The sequence below is a fragment of the Lithobates pipiens genome, unplaced genomic scaffold, assembly GCF_037356315.1.
Source record: "Lithobates pipiens isolate NorthernLeopardFrog02 unplaced genomic scaffold, aLitPip1_a1.2 Scaffold_3, whole genome shotgun sequence".
NCBI lineage: Eukaryota > Metazoa > Chordata > Amphibia > Anura > Ranidae > Lithobates > Lithobates pipiens.
Window position 1 is genome coordinate 276,301,550 of NW_027507790.1, and position 25,950 is coordinate 276,327,499.

The following is a 25,950-nucleotide window of genomic DNA, read 5'->3' on the forward strand; positions in this document are numbered from 1 at the left end:
GTACTGAACAAAAGACAGGAAAACAGAAAGAATGTAACTGCAACTATTAAGGTAGAAACTGTAAAAAGAGGATCTATTATTAGATCCAAGTACAGATCATGCTGCTTGTTTTGATATTGGGGGTTGTGGTAGGAATATATTCCTTACTGTGACCTGGGGGTTTACATTGATTTGAGTGGTACTTGATGTGAGCCAGAGTCTCCATTGTTACATTGCTTAGCAGAGCGCTTATGTGACACAATCTGCCATTCTGGATCTGGTGGATCTAGGTGGCTGATAACTGAAAAAATGTGTGAGGTTTCAGGAATGATGCCCCATTTATGTAGAGCAGCAATTCCTTCCTCTATAAATGATATTGAGACAGGGATTCCATTGTGAGTGATGGACAGGGTGGCGGGGTATTTCCATTTACCGTATATACTCGAGTATAGGCCGACCCGAGTATAAGCCGAGGCCCCCAATTTACCCCCAAAAAACTGGGAAACCTATTGACTTGTGTATAAGCCGAGGGTGAGATATGCCTGTCCATCCCTGTGTGTGTCCGTCCATCCCTGTGTGTCCGTCCATCCCTGTGTGTCCGTCCATCCCTGTGTGTGTGTCCATCCATCCATCCATCCCTGTGTGTGTGTGTGTGCGTCCATCCATCCATCCATCCCTGTGTGTGTGTGTGTGTGTGTGTGTGTGTGTGTGTGTGTGTCCATCCATCCATCCATCCCTGTGTGTGTGTGTGTCCATCCATCCATCCATCCCTGTGTGTGTGTGTGTGTGTGTCCATCCATCCATCCCTCCCTGTGTGTGTGTGTGTGTGTGTGTCCGTGTGTGTGTGTGTGTGTGTGTGTGTGTGTGTGTGTGTGTGTGTGTGTGTGTGTCCGTGCAGCCTTGTGTGTCCAGCCTACCTGTGTCCCAAGCCTCCGTCCGGTCCCGTCCCGAGCCTCCGTGTCGTCCCGTCCCGAGCCTCCGTGTCGTCCCGTCCCGAGCCTCCGTGTCGTCCCGTCCCGAGCCTCCGTGTCGTCCCATGCCAGGATCGCCGCTCTTCGTCGGCGCCCTGGCGGCCATTCCCCTGTTCAAAAGCCGCGCCTCCCGCCTCCGCCTGTGATAGGCGGAACACTCAATTTCCCAGCAGTCTGTGTTCCGCCTATCACAGACATCGTCTCATCCTCGTCCGTAGTACGAGGATGAGCCGATGTCCGTGATAGGCGGAACACTGACTGCTGGGAAATTGAGTGTTCCGCTTATCACAGGCGGAGGCGGAGCCGGAGGCGCGGCTTTTGAAAGGTAGAATGGCCGCTGTCTGTCTGCTCGACACGCTGTTCGGGCAGTCAGACAGCGGTGACTCGAGTATAAGCCGAGGGGGGCACTTTCAGCCTCAAAAAAGAGGCTGAAAATCTCGGCTTATACTCGAGTATATACGGTATGTGGAATGTTGTGGTCTCTAAGTGCCTTAGTGATGGTCACCAGATTGTGTCGACATTGAAGTGTGTGCTTGAATAGGTCAGGGAGCAGCCTTATGTTGGCATAGTGCTCAGGAAGGCCTTCAGCTTTCCTAAATGTGGCCATTAGGGATGAGCGGAACACCCTCCTGTTCAGTTCACACCAGAACATGCGAACAGGCAAAAAGTTTGTTAGAACACACGAACACCATTCAAGTCTATGGGACTCGAACATGAATAATCAAAAGTGCTAATTTTAAAGGTTTATATGCAAGTTATTGTCATAAAAAGTGTTTGGGGACCTGGGTCCTGCCCCAGGGGACATGTTTCAATGCAAAAAAAGTTTAAAAAATTACAGTTTTTTCGGGAGCAGTGATTTTAATAATGCTTAAAGTGAAATAAAAGTGTAATATTCCTTTAAATGTTGTACCTGGGGGGGTATCTATAGTCTGCCTGTTTAGAACTGTCTGACAGCAAAATTATATTTCTAAAGGAAAAAAACTTGTGGTTTTAAAAACTTAAACATTTTTAAAATTTAAAACTACTCGTGGTTACAATGAATTGTCGGGTCCAACAATACTCATAACAGTTCATTGATAACAACGGCATGGGGATTTCCCCACAGGGGAACCCCGAACCAAAATTAAGAAAAAAAAATGCGTGTGGGTCCCCCCGAAATTCCATACCAGGCCTTTCAGGTCTGGTATGGATATTAAGGGGAACCCCGTGTAAAAATGTAAATAAATGGCGTGGGGTTCCCCCTCAAAATCTATACCAGACTCTTATCTGAGCACACAACCTGGCAAGCGGCAGGAAAAGAAAAGAGGGGGGATGAGAGCGCCCCCCCCCCCGAACCATACCAGGCCACATGCCCTCAACATTGGGAGGGTGCTTCGAAGTAGCCCACCAAAGGCCTCACCCCCACAACCCTTGCCCAGTGGTTGTGGGGGTCTACGAGCGGTGGGCTTATCGGAATCTGTACACCCCCTTTAACAAGGGGACCCCAGATCCTGGCCTCCCCCGGTGACCCTGCCCCCTCTGACACACGGGACTTCACTATGGCTTTCCCCGTGTTATCAGAGGGGAGTAGGGCCACGCCCCTCCATTATATAAGAGCTGTCATCTGAACAGAAGCGTCACACAGCAGGAGACTCCCATTGAGGTGGATTGTCCAGATGACAAAGTGGAGAAGAAGCCAGGGGAAGATGCCAGATGAGAAGACCAGAGGAAGAAGCGGAGGAAGATAGAGGAAGAAGTGGGGGAAGTACAAGATGGAGGAAGAAGAAGAACACCGAAGGAAGACCAGAAGAATATGGAAGAAGAAACGGGGGAAAGAAGACATTTTTTTATAAAGGAATTGTCAAAAAAGTCTATTGTCTTCATAAATTTTTTGCTACTTTTTTTGTGAAATGGTAGGGCTACATTTGTTTCCCATTACCAATTTACACGGGGCGGGATCTGGGGGTCCTCTTGTTGCCTGCAGACCCCCACAACCACCGGGCTACCCCAAAGCACCCTCCCAATGTTGAGGGCATGTGGCCTGGTACGGTTCAGGAGGGGGGGTGCTCTCTCACCCCCCCCTCTTTTCCTGAGGCCTGCCAGGTTGCATGCTCGGATAATGGTCTGGTATGGATTTTTGGGGAGACCCCACTGCATATCATTTATTGTGGTTCCCCTTAAAATCCAGACCTGAAGGACCTGGTATGGAATTTGGGGGGACTCCCATGCATTGTTTTTTTATTTTGGTTCATGGTTCCACTGTGGCCTTTTTATCAATGAACTTTTAAGAGTATTGCCGTGATTACTTTTAAATTACTTTTTTTACTTTAGAAATGTCATTTTGCTGTCAGACTGTTCTAAACATGGGAAACATGCGTCACTTTACAGGCATATTATAGAAACCCCCCCCCCCCCCCCCGGTACGAAATTTAAAGGAATAATACACTTTGATTGTTTCACTTTAAGCATTATTAAAATCACTGCTCACTTCAGCACAGTGGTGTAGTGGTTAGCACTCTCACCTAGCAGTAAGAAGGGTTGCTGGTTCAAATCCCAACCACAACACTACCTGCCTGGAGTTTGCATGTTCTCTCTGTGCCTGCGTGGGTTTCCTCAGGGTACTCCGGTTTCCTCCCACAATCCAAAGACATGCCGGTAGGTTAATTGGCTTCTGTCCAAAATTGGCCCTAGTATATGAATGGGGACCTTGGATTGTGGGCTCCTTGAGAGTAGGGACCAATGTGAGTGTGCAATGTACAGGGATAGGGACAATTGTAGATACTCACTCAGGTTGAACTGGATGGACTGGTGTCTTTATTCAACCTTACTTACTATGAAACTTCCAATTTTAAAACTTTTTTTTGCATTGATACATGTTTGCTGGGGCAAGACCAGGGCCCCCAAATACTTTTTGAAGACAATACCATGCGTATAAGCCTTTAAAGTGAGCACTTTTGATTTTTCATGTTCGTGTCCCATAGACTTTAATGGTGTTAATTTTTTTTTGCCTGTTTTCATGTTCTGGTGCGAACGGAACGGGGGGTGTTCAGCCCATCCCTAGTCAGTATCAGTCCCAGGCACCATCAGATTAGTGCCAGTAGCGCTAACACTCAAGCACGCACCATGCACTTCCCTTACTAGTATAGTGTCTGAACGGATCAATATCTTTGATCCGATCAGATCTATACTAGCGTCCCCAGTAGTTTAGTTGTTCCCAAAATTGCAGCATTAGTGGGATCAGCCCAGATACCTGCTAGCACCTGTGTTTAGCCCCTTTGCCCAGCCCAGCCCACCCAAGTGCAGTATCAGTCGTTCACTGTCACTTACAAAAAACAAAAAACATAACTGCAGCATTTACAGAATCAGTCAGGCCTGATCCCTGCGAACACTAATGCCGCGTACATACAATCGCACATTCCGGCAACAAAGTCCGCGGGATTCAGGTGGAAACAGTTGATTTTATGTCACTTGATTTTTATTCGCTGTTTTTCAAAGAAGATCTCTATAGATCTATTGTGGACCAAAGCAATTTGTATTCTGGTCAATTCATCACCACTAATCCCCAGTTGACCCTTGCCAGAGATTGGAAATCTATTACAGTTTCCAAATTTAAGACTTTTTTGGGCCTATCCCTCCTCATGGACATAACTAAAAAGAGTGGCGGTAATATTGGTTCACTGACCCAATTCACCATAAGCCTGTGTTCTCTTCCATGGCCGGCATGCGATACGAGCAGATCTTACGGTTTATGCACTTCAACAACAATGAACTCTATCGTCCTTGGGGTGACCCTGAAAAGGATTGGCTCCACAAAATTATATCCCTCATAAACAACTTCACCCAATAGTTTTCAGCCTTGTTTACTCCCGATCAAGTTGTCTGCGTTAATGAGTCCCTGATAAAATTTTCTGGCCGCTTGTCTTTCAAACAGTATCTTCCCAGCAAGCATGGCAGTTAAGTTGTATAAGCTCTGTGACAGGGCAACAGGCTATACATATAGTTTTATTATGGTTTACAAGGGCAAAGATAGTCATGTGGAGCCCGAGAACTGCCCAGACTACATAAGGAGTGCTGGTAAGATTGTATATGACTTGGTGTCACCCTTATTCGGAAAGGAGTATAACGTGTATGTGTAGTGTAGTGATCTTTTTGATTGTGTAATTGGTGCATGTGGCACTATGTGATTTAATCTCCGGGACTTCCCCTGAACGACTTTTAGATTCCCTACATAGGTGGGGAAAAGAGCCTGCTTGAAATTTAATTATTTGCTTGCAATGAAGTGGAGGGATGTACAGACTGTTTTTGTTCTGTCCCCCCTTCACGCAGATGCAACAGTTGAAATCCCAACAGTGACTGGTGTTGCTGTGATGTCCCTCTGTGTCCACAAATACAACCTTAACATGGGAGGGATGGACTTCAATGACCAGTTGTTGGCACCATACTTGATTGCCCATAAGGCCAGACGCTGGTATTTAAAAGTGTCTGTATACCTCAAGGGACAGGCTAATTTTCTCAATCTTTACTTCACCAATCCTTTCAGGTGGAAAAAAAAATCTCCACTTCTGGACTGAAAGAGATAACTCTTTTGGTTGTGCAAGGCAAAGAGTAAGTTCCTTAAGTTAGGGGCCATAACCAGTGAGGCACCATCTCTTCATCTTCACTGTTTTCATCTTCCACCATTGAAGGTGGTGTTTGGATGCCGCCGGTGCAGCTAGGTTCTGGTGGGTGTCATCCACTGCTTGGGGAAGTCAGTTTCTGAGGCACTTGGACTGCGTTGGAAAGTGGATGCAAATGGTTCCAATGCCACATCTTCAAAGGGCCGCTTTCCCTTCTGGACGGGTCTGATAGACTGGTAAGCTAGGGAGTTGCTTGCAGATAATGTAAGGTTAAGGTCACCAACAATTTGCCAACTTATGTTTTTCCAAGCACCCCTAATTTCCTCAGCAAGACACAATACCCAGGCTTGGAGATCCTGCAGCTTCACCTTTAAGTCAAAAATATTTTTATTTCTTTGCATTTTCTACTGCTTTCTGATAAGATTGTTTCAGGTTTTTTCCTAGTTTATCCACATATCACTCATAGGAGGCTAGGGAAGTGTGGTCGAAGGATGTGCCAAAAGCCAGGTCAACTGGAAGTCGAGCCTCTCTCCTGAACATTAGTCTTTAGGGGGAATACCCTGTAGCATCATTCATCATGCTATCGTAAGCATGGATAATGGCGGCAAAGTGATTTCCCCAATTCCCCAATGTTGTTTCTTCTCGGAGGATAAAGTTCCTAGCATGTTCAATAAAGTACGGTTGAACCTCTCAGGTTGGGGATCTGCCTGTGGCTGATATGGACAGGTGCTAGATTTCTTTATATCCGGTAACTGACATAACTGGTGCACAAGTTTGCTTGGTTGGTCAATGCTTCTATGATCAAGTGGCACAGCAAATCCTTACTCTGATTCACCATCAGGTTTTTCTTGGATAACTGAGGTAGCTCAAGAACCGCTGCACCACCAAATTCAGAACGTGTGCCAAACATTGAAAATAGGTCAAATGTCCCTGTCAGAGGGAGGAGAGAAGGTTGGTGCCATTGTCGCATACAACCAATCCTGGCTGAAGCAGGTGTGGTGTGAACCACCTCTGTGCCTGCCCCTGCAAAGCTGACAGAATCTCTGCCCCAGTGCCTTCTGGACCATGTGTCAACGGTAATATGCACCTTACTGCTGACCGCCCTGTCTAACGATGCCAGAACATTGCCTTCCACATGCCAATAGAGAGCTGAAAAGGCCTTCTGCAAAAAGAAGTGGTGTTTTGGAACCTGCCCCTGAGGTACAGCTTCATCAGCTTCAGACATAGGTTGCAAAAAGTTATGCCCTGTACACACAGTCAGAAATTCAGACGGAAAAGGTCCGATCGGATTATGTTGTCGTAAAATCCGATCATGTGTGGGCTCTATTGTACTTTTTCCATCACCACAAACGTCTTAAATAGGAGCAAAACCCGAGGAAAGATCTCAAATCTGTCACAGTCTTTGGTTGAGGCCAAGTAATGACTGCCTCCAACTTCTACGGGTATGTGGCGATGACCTTTGCAGAGACAACATGACCAAGGTAGGTGACTGAAATCTGATAGAACTGACATTTTTCTAATGACAGCTTCAACCCTTCATCATAGAGTTTTGCAAATACCTTCTTAAGCCTTGCTTTGTGCTCTTATAAGGTTTGCCCAAAGACAATGATGTTGTCCAAGTACACTAAGACCTCAATCAAGTTCATGTCTCCCATAGTGTGCTCCATCAATTTCTAGAACATAGCTGGGGCTCCCGATAAACCCTAAAGCATCCTGTTGAACTGGTAGAACCCCAAGTCTGGTAGTTGATGCACATCCTGTCAGGGCTGGCTTAGCCCTTCCTTCTCTGGGCTGACTACTCAGCTGTCGGCTAATTGCCAGCTCTCATCTCTCTCCCATCTGTTCCTGATCCTGCTCGTCTGACTTGCCTATTTAAAGATGTCCAGCTCACTTCATCTCTGCCTTCGCCTTGGTCACATCACAAGAAACCATCTGCTGTGGTTCTGTTTAAAGACTGGCTTGCTGACATCCCTTCTGGCTCCTTACCCTGCTTGCTGTTGCTTCAATTGTATCCCTGTCTTCTGGCCTGGCTGATTACCCGATCTGGTTATTGAACTCTGCACTGGCTCACTATTCGATCCGATTACTGGACTCTGGCTATGCTTTGACTACGCTTACTCTATTTACCTTTTCATTTTTTATTAATAAACAAGTGTGATTTCATTGTACTTCTGTCTCGGTCTGATTCATGATTACTGACAGTAGGCGAAGGCCATGAATTCAGGAGATACAGTCAATCCACTTGTCGGTAATATTTTTTCCAGATTGGATGAGCAAGATCACCGCATGGATCAGTTTGCCATAGCCTTACAAATGCTCCTGAGTTGTACGACTCACCTGGAATCCCCCACTGTGGCTGCTCCAGTACAACCTGAGTTGCAGGCCGTCCCTGCTGCTGCTCCAGTCTCTGTGCAGGCACCCACCTCGAGTATTACCTCTATAAGAGGTATATCTGGTTCCACTCCACTTCCCCAGTGATTTTGGGGTGATCCAGTTCAATGCAGAGGGTTTCTCAACCTGGTTGAGATTTACTTTGAAATGCTGCCGCAGGCGTTTTCTACGGACAGAAGCAAAGTAGGTTTTGTGATATCTTTGCTTTCTGAGAGAGCCTTGGCCTGGGCAAACCCTCTATGGGAGACGCAAAAACCTGTTGTCTTGAGTTACCCTGACTTTGTGTTCTCCTTTAAAAGGGTATTTGACGTTCCCGCATGCTCCGCTTCTTCTGCCAAGTGCCTCATGTCCATCAGAGTACAACAACTGTTGCAGACTATGCCATTGAATTCTGTACTCTGGCAGCAGAGGTTGCTTGGAACAATGAGGCCCTCGTGGCTGCTTTTTCTCATGGTCTCTCGGATTCCATCAAGGAAGAGATAGCAGCCCCTAGATATAATAAAGATGGAAGAACCGCGCTATTCAGCACCAGGAGTGGGTAAACACAAGCCTAAACCGGCTAGATATAAATCCTATATATATCTTATATACCTGTATGTGAATGATTCTAGATTGCTGCCCCCCCACAAAAAGAGAATCCCCTAACAAGGGTTTCTTTCAAGAGTGGAAATAATATAACAACCGCGGAAACTGGCGCTACCTAAAAACAGGTACTCATACCACCTAAAATAATAAATAATAAATATAAATAACACCTAAGGTTTACACCCGAAAAACCCCAAGACTTTCCTGCTCCTATTGCTATTGAGCCCAGGAAGAGATACAAAAAACACAGCTCCGCCCAGAAGATATTAAATCACACAATTTGTGTAGTATGTCTCCAAACCAAGGCAAATTCTGTAAGAGAAGCTAAATATCAAGAAATAATAATGCTAACTGCGATTAATCGCAAAAACGCATCAGTGCTAAAATTAGCCACCAAACTCCCCACTAGAATATAATGTGACAACCTTAATTTCAAAAAGAAACCATCCAGTGAAAACCAGAGAGAATTATCATAAAGGTACCAAGTGTAACAAGCTTAGTATGTGACTCAATGCGATTATAACTTAAAATCGCATATATGCAAAAATATAATTGTGCCAGTAAATAATTTTACCTATTTACCTAAAATCACATAGGTGCAATATTATAATTGTGCCAGTAATTGAATATATATTTAGTGACAAAAATATAGCCCAGTAACTAAATGTGAAAAAAATGTGCAAATGCTATTATAACTGAAAAAGCATAAACAATACCAGGTGAAAAAAATGTATATATATACGCAAAAGGTTGTATATAATAAGCAACCTAATCATATAGCACGACCCCTAGTGGTACAAGTGCAAAAATACTCTAAATGATCAAATTAATAACATTCATGAATATTTGAAAAATAAAAATACAAATAAAAATAAAAAATATAAAAATAAAAATAAAATAAAAAATGAAAAATAAAAAATAACTGAAATAAAAAAATATATAATATTAATAAAAAATAATAAAACCAAAAAATAGTCCAAAATAAATGTTCAATAGTGCAAATCCAAAAAAATGTTCATCAAGTGACTTTAGTGCTTCCTGTGCAATCTTCACCGTGACTTCCGTGCTCCCCCACCAGGAACCCCACTCACCAAAAGAAAATACCCCTGCAGGGGTTGTTCGCCTTTAGAATCAATCTCCCGATGTCCGGCTCTTTCCCTCGTAATCGGTGACTGAACATATCCAAACGGGAATTCCATATATCCTCATAAGAAAAAAATTGGATTCTCCATAGTGTAATCCATAAAAAATTAATTTATTTTCACAAAAATGATAAAAAACATATAAGAACAGCCATAAAAAACAAAAAACAAAAAGATAAAAGTTCTATATATGACCACAACTCTCATATAATGAGAAAAACTGTGGAAACGCAGTCCACCAAAGGGATTAATATATTAGTTCCTCCGAATATTCCGGTATTGCTCCAGAAAGTAACATATGATTAGAAAAAATAAAAGAAAAAACGCTAATTTGCTCTTTGTCCCGGGGAAACCAGAAAAACCTCCTACAAATAGAGACCTCTGAATGGGATAGAGACCTCCCTTCAGGGCAACATACCGGGATTTACCCTTGTGAAGGTGGTAGCTCTAATGCTGCACTCCCCCTTGGGATAGAGTCCTTATAGCGTAATTTTCAAAATCCCCGCGGATGCCGTACGGTGGATACGCAGTTTGCGCTCCACCTGCGTTCCAACCACCGTCGGCGATCCGGAGGTGACGTAATCAGCGTAACTCCGTCAAACGCGTTTCGTCATTGACGTCTTCAGCGGCGGTGTCACGCTATCACGTCCCGTATGTTAAATAGGAAAATCTCAGATGATCCAATTGGTCGTTGCTCAGATTGAACACCCAATCAGGCAACAGCGGAAAAAACCTAATATACGAGCGAACAGGCAATCTCCCTACACAGACAGCAGTCTGCTTATACAATAAGACAGCTATCTCCTTATACAGATCGAACGAATAAGGCAGCATTCTCTTTATACAACCCACCTGTAGATAACATCCACTCCCAAGGCTTCAGAAAGCTAGGAAGGACATACTATGCAAAACTTAAAAATAAAACGACTCGTATATGACAATATGTATATCAAAACAATCAGAATTAATTTCCAATTGCAATTTTCACCCACCCTTTAGGTACATTAATCCGAAGGATGATCTATCCCATGGGGAAATCCAGCGATAATTTTACTTCTCCTTCCTTTATAGACCTTATTGGGCCTTTCTTACAAGATAATTTATAAACGTTTTAAAATAATAACACAAGCATTAGAATAATAACACAAGCATTTAGGGATATTCTCCAGGGAATCATTCACTTATTAGGACTAAGGAGATTGTAAGCGGTATGTATTTAAGGAAAAAACCTCTATACATCTCATTGCAATCCAGCTATTATACAGTAAAAGTGACCATAACTGTCTATAAATGTTTTAAAAATAATAATACAAACATTTAGGGATATTCTCCAGGAAATCGTTCACTTATTAGGACTAAGGAGATTGTAAGTGGTGAGTATTTAAGGAAAAACCTCTATACATCTTATTGCAATCCAGCTATTATACAGTAAAAGTAACCATATGCAAGCTAATGCTTCCTCTCTCCACAATATGTAGGCTAGGATAGTAGACAGGAAAAGAAGGAAAAAAGGGGAGTAAAGATGCCACACATCATACCCAAAAACTAGAAAATAATACTAAAAATTGATTGAAAAAGGGAAAATTATTTATACTTATAGAAACATAAATGTTTATATACAAAAGAGTAGGAAACCCAACCCATCGATACCCATAGAACTATATATCGAAAGATTCATACATACATATGCATGCATACATACACATGCACATGCATACACATACACGCATATGCAAACGCGTGTCCGTGTATGCACAGACACGTGTCCACGCACATAAATCAGAATACCAAATACACAAAAAGGGGGCGGAGAAGAAGAATAAATCCCATCTGTACCATTCTCCAATAATCAAAACAGTCGCAAAAAAATTCAACATGCGAACAGAATTAGTGTACATCGAAGGGAATACGTAATGAGTAACCCTAATGATATAGAATGCCATTATTCAACATAATTCAACATCATTCAACATAATATCCAAAATTATGTTGATTTAATCTCTAGCCACTTAATTAATAGGGAGCACATAACACTTTTCAAAATGCAATGAGGGACAACCATCAGGAAAGAAAAATCTATGGATTTGCTATGAAACAGTTCAGATCTATATCCAGGTTGAGGCCCCGTGGCACAAGAGACCCCAACCTGTATATCCAAGCGGTTTCGTTCTGCGAGATGAGGGTGGTTTTATTCCCTCCCCTCCAATTTCCCTTAACGCAATCTATCCCATAGAATATTAAACCAGATGGGTCTCTTTGGTGGAATTCGTCAAAGTGACGGGAAAGGTTATGATTTGGAAACCCTTTCTTGATATTGTTGATATGTTCCCTAATCCTAACGAAAAGGGGACGTGTGGTCCTACCCACATACTGTAAATTACATGGGCATTCTATAACATACGTTACATGTGTGCTCCGACATGTAATTAGTTCTTTTATTTTGTACTCTTTATGATCTGTCTTTGCTTTAAACGTTTCTTTTCTCCGTGGCTGTTTCTTGCTAACTTTTCATGGAAGACATTTCTGGCATCTGTAAAATCCCTTCAAATCATTGAATATTTTTATTTGTCTCGGTGGATCAATGGCATTCTGTACTAGGAAAGAACGTAAGGTGGGGGCCTTTCTATATACAAAACAAGGCTTTTTAGGGAGGACTTTGGATAATATTTTGTCTTCTTGGAGTATAGGCCAGTACTTCTTGATAATTTTTTCTAGGTTCCTGTATTGGGTGCTAAAACCCGTAATAAATGCCAGTTCCCTCTTTCCCTCTTTCTTCTTTTGTTTCTCCAATAACGATTTCCTCTCTAAACCTCCAATATTATTCTTTAATTGGAGTAGGGGTTCCGGCTTATATCCTTTCTCTTGAAATCTCTCTATGATTACGTCTGCTTGGAGATGGTAATCTTCTGTAGAGTGGCAATTTCTTCTCAATCTTAGCAACTGTCCCTTAGGAATGTTATTTTTCCACTTAGGGTGATGACAACTGGTAATCGGGATGTAGCTGTTTCTATCCGTTGTTTTAAAAACAACCCCTAGATATACCCACTGAGCTGGAGAGCTTGATCTCTTTTGTCATCCTCATTGACTCCAGACTCAGAGAAAAATCTTCTTTGAAAGAGTGCTTGCGGAAGCCTCCTGTATGTTGCCTCCTGGCACCGAGTCGGTCAGTGAAGATGAACCCATGCACTTGGGCTTCACGTGTCTTTCTACGGATGAGAGTTATTTTTTACCTGCCAGTGGGTGCAACTTCATGGGACCCCGGGGCCCTTGATGCGTCCCTGTCCTGTTTATTAGTGGCCTGTAAGCGACATCACTGTTTGACTAAGGTGAGGCTGCATTTTACAATATGATATGCATCCCTCTGTATATAGCATGAAATTAATTTTATTAGTGATGTCCCTCTGTTTCTTTCCCTTGCAGATTCTCCAGCCTTTTCTGGGCCCCAGTGCACATGTAGGCCCCATGTTGGTCCGATATTTTGGACTGCAGTGTGGCTGATAGGATAGGTGATTAAGTGGGGGAATGCAATACTATTCCCTTGTCCTTTCCAATTTTCCTTTTTATTGTTTACCATCTATATACTTTTTAAATAATATCTGGTTGGACGGGATTCGGATTGGCCCCTGCATCAGGATGTCTCTTCTGCATTTATTTTAAAATTGTTTTGGATGCTAGAATGTACCTATCTAGTGATTAGGATGTAAGTATATGTATTGTACTATCAAATGGCATTACAAAAATTTTAGTTGTGATTTTTTTGGCTGATTTCCTTGTCTAAATCTTTTAGCTATGGTGTTACCCGGAAAAAAAATCCCTGATGAAGGAAAATACGACTCATCTCTGAAACGTCGTTGGGTTTGGGTTACTCCATTACTCCGATCCATGATTTTTTGTGTATTGCTATGCATCCTTGATTATTTATATGTTTCTGTGATATTGTAATTATGTATTTTTTGTATAGTAAAACATTTTATATATATGTATATTTTCCTATGCATGTGTAATATGGTAGTACCTATAAAGTCCCACTTCTAGGGGGTTTCTCCATTTTTCTATTCTACGGATGAGAGAGCCTTTAGGAGGAGGGAGAGATTGTGCCTTTATTGTGGCCAGGAAGGTCACTTTTTGAAGTCTTGTCCTACCCATTCAGGGAACGCCCGAACCTTGAGGGCCTGTCATGGACAGACCTTAGGTGGCGTTGTTTCATCCCCAGTTATCCAGAAGTATAAGCCCCTGGTTTTGGTCATTCTTTCTTGGGCTGAGTCATCCATCAAGATACAGGCTCTAATCGACTCTGGGGCTGCAGGCCTGTTCATTGATGCTGCATTTGTTTCGCAGCACTCGATTCTGCTGCAGCTGCGTGACACTCCACTTGCCATTGAGGCACTTGACAGGAGACCTTTACAGCCTGCCCATGTGACTCATGAGATGGTTCCGTTGTCCATGGCCATAGGGACTCTTCACCATGAGATAATCCAATTCCAAGTTATTTCCTCACCCAGGTTTCTGCTGGTTATTGGTTATCCTTGGTTACAGAGGTACAACCCCTCTTTTGATTGATTCCATGCTGACCGAAGACGCCTGCCTGTGCCGTCCTACCAGGTTGGAGACAGGGTCTGGCTGTCATCTCGCAACCTCTGACTTCGTGTTCCCTCACTGAAGTTTGCACCTCAGTTTATTGGGCCTTTCCCTTTTCTTTCGCTGGATTATCCCAGTGACTTACGCGTTGGACCTTCCTCCTAGTATGCACATATCTAATGTATTTCATGTCTCCTTATTGAAACCATTGGTCTGCAACCCGATTTACCACCTCGTGCCATGCCCTCACCCTATTCAGGTTGAGAACCATGAGGAGTATGAGGTACAATCCATTGTTGACTTCCGTAGGTTCAGAGGGCTCATACAGTACCTGGTGCATTGAAAGGGGTATGGTCCGGAGGAACACTCCTAGGTTTCATCCTCAGACGTACATGCCCCTGTCCTCCTCCGCGAGTTCCATAGACATTTTCCCCTCAAGCACGGTGGCCCTCCGAGTGAGAGGGGTCTTTGAGGATGGGGTACTGTCAGGGCTGGCTTAGCCCTTCCTTCTCTGGGCTGGCTGCTCATCTGTCGGCTAATTGCCAGCTCTCATCTCTCTCCCAGCTGTTCCTGATCCTGCTGGTCTGACCTGCCTACTTAAAGATGTCCAGCTCAGTTCATCTCTACCTTCGCCTTGGTCACATCACAAGAAACTATCTCTTGTGGTTCTGTTTAAAGACTGGCTTGCTGACTTCCCTTCTTGTTCCTTACCCTGCTTGCTGTTTCTCCACTTGGATCCCTGACTTCTGGCCTGGCTGATTACCTGATCTGGTTATTGAACTCTGGACTGGCTGTCTACTTGATCCGGTTACTGGACTCTGGCTATGCTTTGACTACGCTTACTCTATTTACCTTTTTATTTTTTATTAATAAACAAGTGTGATTTAATTGTGCTTCTGTCTCAGTCTGATTCATGGTTACTGACACATCCACAGTGTTCCTTTCTTCTTCCTCACTATCACAATAGGGGAAGCGTAAAAATGACTGAACTTATGGATGACTCCTGACTTCTTCAGCTCTCTGAGTTCTTCCAGATCACTAAGTGGTACTTGCCTGGCCCTCTCTTGAAATGGTTTATCTTCCTGCAACCAAATCTGATGCTGAGCACTCTTAGCTCACACTACATCAAAATAATTCTGAGGAAATATCTTCTCTTACATGGATAGCTGGTCTCAGACTCTTCTCTACTACACAGGATGTAACATTTCAGAGGAAGTAGGGAGCTCTTCTCTGGTTGTTGTTTATTTTGATCTATTGTTATCTTCCCTCCCAGCCATCTCTGCTGTGGTCACACCCTGAGGCTTTCTTCCAGCCCCTCAGCTTAATATTTTTACTCTTTCCATCTTTGGAGCTCTTGGCTCTGTTGGAGTTCTCAGTTGGATCCTTCTCTGAGACTCTGACATTTCCTGCCTTTTGAGCAAAGATAAGTTTCAGTAACACCTTCAACACTTCAACTATGACATCTGGTTCAGTCTACTTCTGAGGCATTGTGCTTTGAAATGCCCACGCTCTCTGCAACTAAAGCACTTCCTTGAGTCTGGCTTCACCATCTGCCAATGAGTCTGGACTTCCTGTCAGGGCTGGCTTAGCCATTCCTCCTCTGGGCTGGCCGCTCAGCTGTCGGCTAATTGCCAGCTCTCTTCTCTTTCCACAGTTACCAGCTGTTCCTGATGCTCATCTGACCTGCATATTTAATGCCTTCCAGCTCACTTTTTCCTTTGCCTTCGCGTTGGTCACATCACAAGAAACCATCTCCTGCTGTTTGTTTCAAGACTGGCTTGCTGACATCCCTTCTGGCTTCTTATCCTGCTTGCAGTTGCTCTCCTTGGATCCCTGACTTCTGGCCTGGCTGATTACCCGATCTAGTTAATGAACTTTGGATTCGCTGACTACCCGATCTGGCTACTGGACTCTGGCTATGCTTTACTACGCTTTTTCTATTTACCTTTTTATTTTTATTAACAAACAAGTGTGATTTGATTGTACTTCTGTCTCAGTCTGTTTCGTGGTTTCTGACAGTATGCAAAGGCCATGAATTCAGAAGATACAGTCAATCCACTTGTTGGTAATATTTTTTCCAGATTGGATGAGCAGGATCACCGCATAGATCAGTTTGCCATGGCATTACAAACGCTCCTGAATCGCACGGTTCACCTGGAATCCCCCACGGTGGCTGCTCCAGTACAATCTGAGTCACCGGCCATCCCTGCTGCTGCGCCAGTCTCTGTGCAGGCACCCTCCTCGAGTATTACCTCTATAAGAGGTGTGTCCGGTTCTGCTCCACTTCCCCAGCGATTTTTGGGTGATCCAGTTCAATGCAGAGGGTTTCTCAATCAGGTTGAGATATACTTCAAAATGCTGCCCCAGGCGTTTCCCACGGACATAAGCAAAGTAGGTTTCATGATATCTTTGCTTTCTGAGAGAGCCTTGGCCTGGGCTAACCCTGGGAGACGCAAAAACCTGTTGTCTTGAGTTACCCTCAGTTTGTGGCCTCCTTTAAAAGGGTTTTTGATGTTCCCACACGCTCCGCTTCTGCTGCCAAGTGCCTCATGTCCATCAAACAGAATACGAGAACTGTTGCCGACTACGCCATTGAATTCCGTACTCTGGTAGCAGACGTTGCTTGGAACAATGAGGTCCTTGTGGCTGCTTTTTCTCATGGTCTCTCGGATTCCATGAAGGATGAGATAGCAGCCCGAGATATACCCACTGAGCTGGAGAGCTTGATCTCGTTTGCCATCCTCATTGACTCCAGACTCAGAGAAAGACTTTCTCTTAAGGAGTGCTTGTGGAAGCCTCCTGTATGTTTGCCTCTGAGCTTTGTAGTTCCACCCATGCCTCCCTCATCTCCCATGCCTCCTGGTACCGAGTTGGTCAGTGAAGATGAACCCATGCACCTGGGCTTCACGCGTCTCTCTGCGGATGAGAGAGCCTTTAGGAGGAGGGAGAGATTGTGCCTTTATTGTGGCCAGAAAGGTCACTTTTTGAAGTCTTGTCCTACCCGTTCAGGGAACGCCCGAACCTTGAGGTCCTGTCATGGGCAGACCTTAAGTGGCGTTGTTTCGTCCCCAGTTATCCAGAAGAATAAGCCTCTGGTTTTGGTCACCCTTTCTTGGGCTGAGTCATCCATTGAGATACAGGCTCTAATCGATTCTGGGGCTGCATTTGTTTCGCAGCACTCGATTCCGCTGAAGCTGCGTGACACTCCACTTGAGGCTCTTGATGGGAGACCTTTACAGCCTGCCCATGTGACTCATGTGACGGTTCCATTGTCCATGGCCGTAGGGGCTCTTCACCATGAGATAATCCAATTCCAAGTTATTTCCTCACCCAGATTTATTGGTTATCCTTAGTTACAGAGGCACAACCCCTCTTTTGATTGGCTCTGTGCTGAGGTTCTCTCCTGGTCGCCACAATGCAGTGAGACATACTTCCTGAAGGTATCCAAGGTCCTGTGCACCACTTCACTCCCCTCCCTGCCGGAGGAGTACCGTGATTTTGGCGATGTCTTTGATAAAGGTCAAGCTGGTAGTTTGCCTCCACACCGGCCTTATGATTGTGCAATTGACATTCAACCTGGTGCCATACCTCCTCGTGGCCGGGTTTACCCTTTGTCAGTCTTGGAGGATAAGGCCATGGAGGAGTATGTTGCTGATGCACTTTCTTGAGGTTTCATCCGCAAGTCCTCGTCTCCTGCTGGTGCTGGTTTCTTCTTTTATGAAAAAGAAGAGCGGTGAACTGAGCCCTTGTATAGATAATAGGGGTCTCGATCATGTCACGATTAAGAATGCCTACCCGATTCCATTGATTACGGAGTTATTTGACTGCCCCAAGGGAGCAACGGTTTTCACAAAGCTTGATCTGAGAGTGGCCTACAATCTTGTGCGCTTTAAGGAGGGCGACGAGTGGAAAACTGCGTTTAATACCAGAACAGGCCTTTATGAATACCTAGTAATGCCTTTTGGCCTTTGTAACGGCCCGGCAGTTTTCCAAGAATTTATTAATGATGTCCTCTGAAATTTGTTGCAATTGTGTGTGATGGTTTATCTTCATGATATCCACATATTTTCCCTGGAGAGCCACCACACATAGATGTCTGTCGTGTACTTCAGAAACGAAGAGAGAACAATCTCTATTGTAAACTGGAGAAGTGCGAGTTCCATTGTGAACAGGTTACATTCCTGGGCTATGTCATTTCCACTGCTGGTTTTTCGATGGACCCAGAGAAACTGTCGGCAGTCCTACAGTGGCCTCGTCCCGTGGGTTTACGTCCTTTGCAGCGTTTCCTGGGCTTTGCCAACTACTATCAGAAGTTTATTTGTAACTTCTCGTCCCTGTTCAAGCCTCTGACTGGTATGACCAGAAAGGACGGTAACCCACAGAGTTGGTCTCCGGAGTCCATTAAGGCCTTTGAGACTCTCAAGGCTGCCTTTGTTTCTGCTCCTGCGTTGGCACATCCTGATCCTACGTTGCCTTTTATCCTAGAAGTTGATGCTTCTGAGACAGGAGTTAGCACCCTTCTGTCTCAACGTCCTAACTCTGAGAGCGCTATGCATCCGTGTGGCTACTTTTCCAAGAAATTGTCACCTGCTGATTTATGAGATTGGTGACAGAGAGCTATTAGCGATCATTTTAGCCCTGAAAGAATGGAGACATCTCCTTGAAGGTACCACTGTGCCCGTTTTTATTCTTACTGACCATAAGAATCTTACATTCTTGTCTGAGGCTAAGCGACTCTCTCCCAGAAGGGCGCGTTGGGCTCTTTTCTTGTCGAGCTTTAATTACATTGTCTCATTCATACCCAGTACTAAGAATGTAAGGGCTGATGCCTTGTCACAACAATTTTCCTTCACTTCCAAGTCGGAGTCGGTTCCGGTTCCTATGATTCCTCCTGATCATATCTTTTTTTTTTTTAATACGAACTTTTATTGAGACAGAAAGAAAAAAATAGGCACATACATTAAGCGACTGATTGCTCCTGAACATGAGCATCATATCACAATAAACAGAGTGACAACAGTACATTGATTGCGTCAATGGAGTAACAGGCTTTCTAGTGCATAACCTAAGATTGTCTGAAAAGTACCTGCCACCCAACCAATTAGTCATCGCTCGTGGGGGTATGAAAAGCAAGGAATCAATCAGGGTCAGAGCATCCCCCACTATACCAAGCACTGGAGTAGCGACTGTAACGCCAAATAAGAATAAGTATGGATATGCCATTGAAAACCTAAGAAAGACAAGAAAAATAGCACAAAACATAAACTAAACTGTAATATCTAAATAAGTGCTCCAAAAGGTACGGGACTAAAAGATCCTCGAACTAGGTCGGTACCCCGTTTAGGGGTGAGCAGACTCCCAGACTGTCCCAGCCCAAAGGCCCAGGGCCTCAGGGGGTCCAAGACTTCCACTTAAGATCGTATACCTGCATGGTGTCCAAAATTGTATGGGAAATCCTCTCCATTAACTGTATTGCAGCCATCCTCTTAAGCACCTGATCCCATGCAACCGTAGGCGATCGCCAGAATAAGGCAATCGACCAGTGTACTGCACTAAAGAGGGTATGGGAAAGTTTTTGTTCAGGGGGGGTAGAACCTGGGATATCAGCAAAGAAGAGGCACATTTGGAAGGTAAGCGTGATAGGAGTGCCAATGATCCCCGATACCCTATCCTGTACTTTCTGCCAGAGGGTCCTGAGAGCCGGGCAGCTCCAAAATATATGGAGATGAGTACCTGAGTCAGGGCAACCCCGAAAACAAGATCCAGAAATGGTGGGGAAGAAGGTATGTATTTTCACAGGGGTGTAATACCACCTGGTATGTAGCTTCATCACCGTTTCCTTCACCGCCTCGGACCTGGTGCACTTATGCATATTAGAAATCCTACGAGTCCACTTCTCCGGGGAGACCTCCTCTCCAGTCTCCAGCTCCCACTTAAGTATGGCCGCAGATTTCTCCGAGAGGCCCACGTCTGCAAGGGATAAGTATATAATGGAGATACCGCCCCTATCTCTAGATTCTGGGCCACAGAGTCTCTCAAAAAAGGTGTCTGCCCCCTAGGTGGCCTTTGGGAAGTAGGTATTATAAAAATGTCTAATTTGCAGGTAGGTAATTTTCTGAATTAGGCAGGGCGTGGGAGGACCGGAGAGATCCGAAAGACCGAAAAGTCCCCCTGACATGCAGGGAACCGTAGGTGATCAGATCCCCCCTAGTCCATAATGCAAAACCATTGTGATCATGGAGGGCAGCCGGGAACTCAGGATTCCCGATAAATGAGGCCATCTTCGGGTTGGGGGGACGAAGTGAGAATTTCCTACCGTACAGAGACCACAGGCGAAGTGACTGACTCACAACTGAGTTCAGGGCCGAGATCTCTTTTATATGTAAGGATTTATTCCAAAGAAGGCCGGGGAGGTAATAGGGGGCCAACGAGGAGCGCTCGAAGCGCAACCAGGGTACTGTCCTCGGGGAATAGTGCCATTGGGCTAGTTGGAGGAATCTGGCCGAAAGGTAATATAACCAGATGTTCGGCAGACCCAGACCCCCCCTGTCTCTGCTCCTGTATACCATATGCTTGCCTAAATGGGGCTTTTTGTTGTGCCAGACGAACTTATTAATATCACTTTGTAAGGATTCCAGGGTCTGGCGGGAAATATAGTTGGGTAGGGATCTGAATAGAAATAAAAGTTTAGGGAGGATCGACATCTTAGCTGCCTGAACCCTGCCCAGAAATGAAATATGGTAAGAGTCCCAGGTGTGTAACAGTTGTCTAACGCGGGAAAACATAGCCGGGTAATTAGCAAGGTATATTTTATGGCTAGAAGCTGCTAGTTTAATCCCCAAATAGGAGAAGGACTGACCATCCATAGGAAAGCCAAAATTCGCTTGAATCTGTGCTGCAGTCTGTTGGGGAAAATTAATCGGTAGAGCCGAACATTTCGCGAGGTTAACACCCAGACCAGACAGACCCCGGAAATCATGCAGGATGGAAACTAGGTTAGGTATGGAGACAATGGGGTCCGTCAGAAACAGGAGCACATCGTCCGCATACATGCTCAGCTTAAACTCCTGATCCCCCTTAACATAGCCCCTAATATTGGGGTTGAGGTTAATCGCCCGGGCCAGAGGTTCTATGGCCAGGGCAAATAATAAGGGCGATAATGGGCACCCCTGCCTGGTTCCACGACCCAGAGTAAAATAGTCTGAGTTACAGCCTGGCAGCTTGATTCGGGTGCGAGGGTGGTGGTAAAGTGCCCTGAAACCGTGAACAAAGGCTCCTGAAAAGCCAAATTTCTCCAAAGCCAGTTCTAGGTAGGACCATAACACACTATCGAACGCCTTGTGAATATCAAGGCCCAACAGTAAAACTCTACGGGAAAATAGATCAGCATCCTGTATGACATTAGAGGCAAGCCTGATATTATCCGTGATCTGTCTGGTCGGTATAAAACCCGTTTGGTCTGGGGAGATTAGAGAGGTGATTATTTTAGAGAGCCTGTCGGCTAAAATGCGCCCAAAAATCTTAAGGTCAGTGTTTATAACCGAAATCGGCCTATATTTCTGTGGGAGAGTGTGATCCTTATTAGGCTTGGGGATCAGAGACATATTCGCTAACAGCATGTCCTCCGGGAAGGTATTACCCTCAAGGACATGGTCGAACATGGCCCTGAGGTACGGTGTCAGGGAGTCCTGAAATTTTTTATAGTATTGGGCCGAGAATCCATCCGGCCCGGGAGTTTTGGAGGGTTTAAGGGATTTAATAACTTTATAAATTTCCTGATCAGAGCACGGGGCATTTAAATTCTGAATCTGTTCCGGTGTTAGACTAGGGAGTGGTATCCCCTCCAGCCAAGTCTCGAGGGCCCGGTCCGGAGGGGAGGCCGGGGGGGAAAGGAGATCCGCGTAAAACCCGGAAATTTTTTTAAGAATCTCAGCGGGATGGGAAACCACTGTGCCATGAGCGTTTCTTAACCTGTATGTGTGAGGGGCTTGAATAGATTGGTTTAGCTTTTTAGCAAACATGGCCAAGGCCGAGTTGCTGTGTAACAGAAACTTGGCCTTAGACCAGCGTAAAGATTTCTCCGTTCTGTCCGACAAGATTCTGTCAAGTTCTAGTCTGTGCGAGTTGATTTGTTGTTGGAGGTCAGGGTCGTGATTTTGAGAGTGTAAATGATAAAGTCTATCTAGTTCGATCGTGAGTCTGCGAGTGTCTGCCAATCTCTGCCTATTTCTTTCTGCCGCCAAATGAATCAGGTGTCCCCTAACCACTACCTTATGTGCAGCCCACAGTATAGAGGGGGACACCTCATTCGTATCATTATTAGCAAAATAATCTGTAATGTGGGAGGAAATCTGCGTTACCAAGATTGGGTCAGAAAGAAGTGCCTCATTTAGCCTCCAACCCGCCACTGAGGGCTTAAGACCCATATGGGACAGGTCCAAGGAAACCATCTGATGGTCAGACCATGGGCAGGGGTGAATGGTCGCAGTAGTAGAGTTTGCCAGGAGAATCGGTGAGCAAAACAAATAATCTAGCCTGGAGTAACTGTCATGAGGGTGGGAATAAAAGGTATACTCCCTGGCCCCTGTATTATGGGCCCTCCAGGAGTCTGTCAAATTATGGGAAAGAAGCATTGCTTTCAGAGATTTCGAAAAGGCGTTAGCGGAGCCTCTGTCCCTACTACGGTCTAGCAGTGCGTGAGCTAACAAGTTGAAATCGCCCCCCACTAACATGTGAGGAGAAATAAAACCATCTAGGACCCGAAAGAACGCCTTAAAAAAAGCAAGTTGTGAGTCATTGGGTGCATATACATTTGCTAAAGTGACCTGTTTACCCTGCAGGGAACCCTGAAGGATGATAAACCTGCTCTCAGGGTCTTTAAACACTCTATCCATGTTAAACAGAACCCCATTACGGAAGAAAATAGCCACCCCCCGGGATCGGGATGCATAAGTGGTGTAATAACCACGAGAATAAGCCTTATCAAAAAATGAGGGGTGATTACCCGTAGAGAAATGCGTCTCCTGCAGAAGCAACACATCCGCATTTAACTGTTTATAGGCTCTGAATGCTTTCTTTCGTTTTTTTTTTTTTTTTTCTTTTTTTTTTCCACTTCTTTCGTTTTTAAAGGGAGTTAAACCCCTTAACATTATGTGAGACTATCTTAATCCCCATCGATTATATAGAGGGGCAAGCATAACCCTATAAAAGAATATAGCTCCGATCCCGAGGGGGGGGTGAAAAATAAACATGTACACATTGGACAGCCCAATAGGCCACACTGCAGAAGAAGGCAATAAAAGTATACAAAAAAGTGTCTCCAGAGGATCATATCATTAGTCAACCGAGCAGTATAACAGAAAAGTGTCCCGTACCTGAAAATAAAAACAACCATAAAAAACATAGTGAACAAATAAACCATTGGGGTCGGGAGGGGATAGACCATCCCGACATAAAGATAAACCATATCTGTCAGGTGAGTGACCTTCCTGAACAGTAGGACCTCAGGGTCCAACACTCTCGTCCTCCTAAGAGGAGATAGAGGGCGGGAGGAGCAGGGACCAACTCGCCTCCGCTCACCCCAACACTCCACTCTCCCGCGGGGACGTAAGAGCGGGGGGACAGACAAGCGCGGGACCTGTATCCCAACACAGCGGGGACTAGGTAGAGCTAAAGGTGCATCAAGAGTTGCGCAATAGGCCAGAGGGGGGAAGGGTGTTGAAGGCACTGTAGTCAAGGCAAAAAATCCCCCATCTGGCCGATAAACCAGTCCACCAGTCCCATCAAATCCCAGGCCAGGCCAGGGAAAAAAACTGGGCCAACGGGTTAAATAGAAAAATGAAAAAACAAGCCCTCACATGAGGTGGGCTCTGAGGTTTTGCCTTTGCCGCCTGCGGGGAAGGGGTGGCCCAGATGGCCGAAGGGCGAGGTGTAGAAGGCATCCTGGGGAGGTCTTCCTTCGCCATGAGTCCCAGCTCCTTGCCCTCCTGAATGGTGGTAACCGAGTACGTGGTGCCGTTCTGAATAACCTGAAGTTTGAATGGAAATCCCCATCTGTACCGTATTCGGGCTTCTTGCAGGGGAGTTGTGATTTCCTTAAATTTACGCCTCTTGTCTAGGGTCGCCGGAGAAATGTCAGGGTAGATTTGGATCTTGACCCCTTCAGGGTAATGTTGGGGGTGGCTCGAGAAGCCCTCAGGATCTCCTCCTTCGCCAAATAATCTTTGAGGCACAAAATAATGTCTCTTGGAGGTTTGTCTTCCGGGGACTTGGGCCTCAAAGCTCTATGCAGCCTGTCACATGTAAATGCAGTGATAGGAGAAGCAGGCAGTAGGGATTGAAACAGCTTCAGCACGGCAGGGGCTAGGTCAGTAATGGCCTCCGGGACCCCCCTGAGCCTCAGGTTGTTACGTCTGTTTCTATTGTCAAGGTCCTCCAAGTGGCCCTGGAGCTGGAAGACAGACTCAGAGAGGGTTTCATGATCCCTGCGGAGGTCAGAGTATGCAAGCTGCAGCTCATCATGCTTAGTTTCCAATAAATCAGTTCTGCCCCCTAATACAGCGAGCTCCTGTTGTAAAGTGCTGGTGGACTTATGGAGTTCGGTTTGAAACTTCTCCGCCAGTTTTGTATACATGGCTGTGAGGCTGTCATCCAAGTCCGCTTTAGTGAGTTGTAAGGGGTACTCACCATCCCTGATCGAATGTGCAGGGGAGGCTGCAGGGCTGCCTCTGAGCTCCGGCGTGCGTCTCAGGTCAGTGCCATCTTGGAAATTCCCCGCCATCTCCCGGGCCCTGAGGAGATAATTTGTGAGGGACCGCTGTGCTGGTTTCCCGCCACGGGATTTGGCGGACGGCATGCACCGATCTTTCCCCCGGGGGTGCAGGTTCTTCAAGTGCTCGAACGGCGTGTTAAACGGCCCCGCTCAAGTGCGACCGTCCAGGTTCGCGCCGCGCATGCGCCCCCCTCCTGATCATATCTTGGCTACGGTTCGCACCAGTCTTACTTCTCCTTTGGGTGACAAAATTCTTGCTGCTCAGGTCCATGCTCCTCCTGATAAACCTTGTGACCGCTGCTTTGTCCCAGAGAGTCTCCGTACTGCAGTGCTCCAGACTTACCATTCTCCCAAGGCAGCTGGCCATACTGGGAAGAATCAACTCATTTGGGCCATCTCCCAACAATTGGGAATCCAGCTTGCGTTCTCTTCTGCTTATCACCAGCAGTCTAATGGGGCCGCAGAACGAGCCAATCAGTCCTTGGAGCAATTCCTACATTGCTATATTTCTGACCATTATAACAACTGGTCTGACCTATTACCTTGGGCAGAGTTTGCTCACAACAGTGCCTTGAATTCTGCCTCCCAATTGTCTGCATGTATGGTGAATTATGGTTTCCAACCTTCCAAGTTGCATGACTCGTTTGTTCTGCAGAGTATTCCTGCATTAGAGGAGCATCTCCGTGGTCTTCGTTCCACTTGGGTACAAGTCCAGGAGGCTTTGCATCATGCCAATGATAGGTAAAGACTCCATGCTGACCGCAGACGCCTGCCTGCGCCTTCCTACCAGGTTGGGGACAGGGTCTGGCTGTCATCTCGCAACCTCCGGCTTCGTGTTCCCTCACTGAAGTTTGCACCTCAGTTTATTGGGCCTTTCCGTATCCTTCGCAGGATAAACCCAGTAGCTTACGCGTTGGACCTTCCTCCTAGTATGCGCA